We start from the raw sequence: 2,060 nt of genomic DNA on the forward strand, positions 1-2,060 counted from the left end.
TTCACCATAAAATATAAATATAATATGAAAAATGTTATAACTTTATGGACCCTCCAACTCAACATGGGCCTGGGGAAATGTGGGGACACTATTTAGTGTTACTCTCTTTATGAAATGTGGGGACACTATTCAGTGTTACTCTCTTTATGAAATGTGGGGACACTATTCAGTGTTACTCTCTTTATGAAATGTGGGGACACTATTCAGTGTTACTCTCTTTGGGAACAGAAGGGCTTATGAGGAGATTGATGGGTGACAGATTGGAGAGATTACCTCAGGGACACCGTCAGCTCTTGCGTTAGGTGAACAAGGACACACACACACACACACACACTCGCACGCACACATACACAGTGATAATGATCTGTCAGTCCATAATCCCCTCTCTGTCTCTCTCTCTTCAGAACAGACAGGGCGATCGTACCCGAGTGTTTCTCACAAAATGGACGATCAAGTTTTATTTGATTCTATTCCAAAATGAATGAGAGACCCGCCTTAAAGAGAGGCCAGCCTTAAAGAGAGAGAGGCTAGCCTTAAAGAGAGGCCAGCCTTAAAGAGAGAGAGGCTAGCCTTAAAGAGAGGCCAGCCTTAAAGAGAGAGAGGCTAGCCTTAAAGAGAGGCCAGCCTTAAAGAGAGGCCAGCCTTAGAGAGAGAGAGGGTTAGTTAGAGTGAATGTACACTCACTGGGAACTTTATTAGGAACACTATACTAATACTGGGTAATACTCCCTTTATTACACTATACTAATACTGGGTAATACTCCCTTTATTACAACACTATACTAATACTGGGTAATACTCCCTTTATTACAACACTATACTAATACTGGGTAATACTCCCTTTATTACACCTTTATTACAACACTATACTAATACTGGGTAATACTCCCTTTATTACAACACTATACTAATACTGGTAATACTCCCTTTATTACAACACTATACTAATACTGGGTAATACTCCCTTTATTACACCTTTATTACAACACTATACTAATACTGGGTAATACTCCCTTTATTACACCTTTATTACAACACTATACTAATACTGGGTAATACTCCCTTTATTACAACACTATACTAATACTGGTAATACTCCCTTTATTACAACACTATACTAATACTGGGTAATACTCCCTTTATTACACCTTTATTACAACACTATACTAATACTGGGTAATACTCCCTTTATTACAACACTATACTAATACTGGTAATACTCCCTTTATTACAACACTATACTAATACTGGGTAATACTCCCTTTATTACACCTTTATTACAACACTATACTAATACTGGGTAATACTCCCTTTATTACAACACTATACTAATACTGGATGATATTAGAGAGGTCTTATCAGAGACTTTAGATGTGATGAAAGCTGATGTCATCACATCGTTAGTGACAGAACCGTACAGGAAGTCCAATCAGGGGAGTCTGGGGGAGGTAGAACACCAGGGGAGGCTGGAGGAGGTAGAACACCAGGGGAGGCTGGATGAGGTAGAACACCAGGGGAGGCTGGAGGAGGTAGAACACCAGGGGAGGCTGGAGGAGGTAGGTCAAGGGAGGCTGGAGGAGGCAGACCAGGGGAGGCTGGAGGAGGTAGAACACCAGGGGAGGCTGGAGGAGGTAGGTCAAGGGAGGCTGGAGGAGGCAGACCAGGGCAGGTCTGGGTCTGGGTCCCCTAGTCTGGGTCTGTGTTCTGGGTGTGGTTCTGTGATCAGATCAGATAAGCCTCTCTGCCTCCAGAGTAATTAGCTCCGGACCGGAAAAAATGTTTTCTGCCCCCTGCCCCCCCCCCCTCCACTCCCCGCCCCCCTGCCCAGTCTGTTGCGTAAGCCTCATAATTACCGCCCCCTCCCCTGCCCCCCCCCCCCCCCCCCCCCCCCCTGGATCAGGGGGGGTTCCACACCGCTGGGTTTAGCTGATGTGGTGAAAGAGGGGCTGACTGTCCCAACACAGACCAATCGATGGGCACTGTGTGTGTGTGTGTGTGTGTGTGTGTGTGTGTGTGTGTTGCTGGTCAGTTTGTTGGTCAGTGCTTGATAGTTGGGAGTG

The sequence above is a fragment of the Argentina silus genome (assembly GCF_951799395.1).
Source record: "Argentina silus genome assembly, contig: scaffold_204, whole genome shotgun sequence".
NCBI classification, from domain to species: Eukaryota; Metazoa; Chordata; class Actinopteri; order Argentiniformes; family Argentinidae; genus Argentina; species Argentina silus.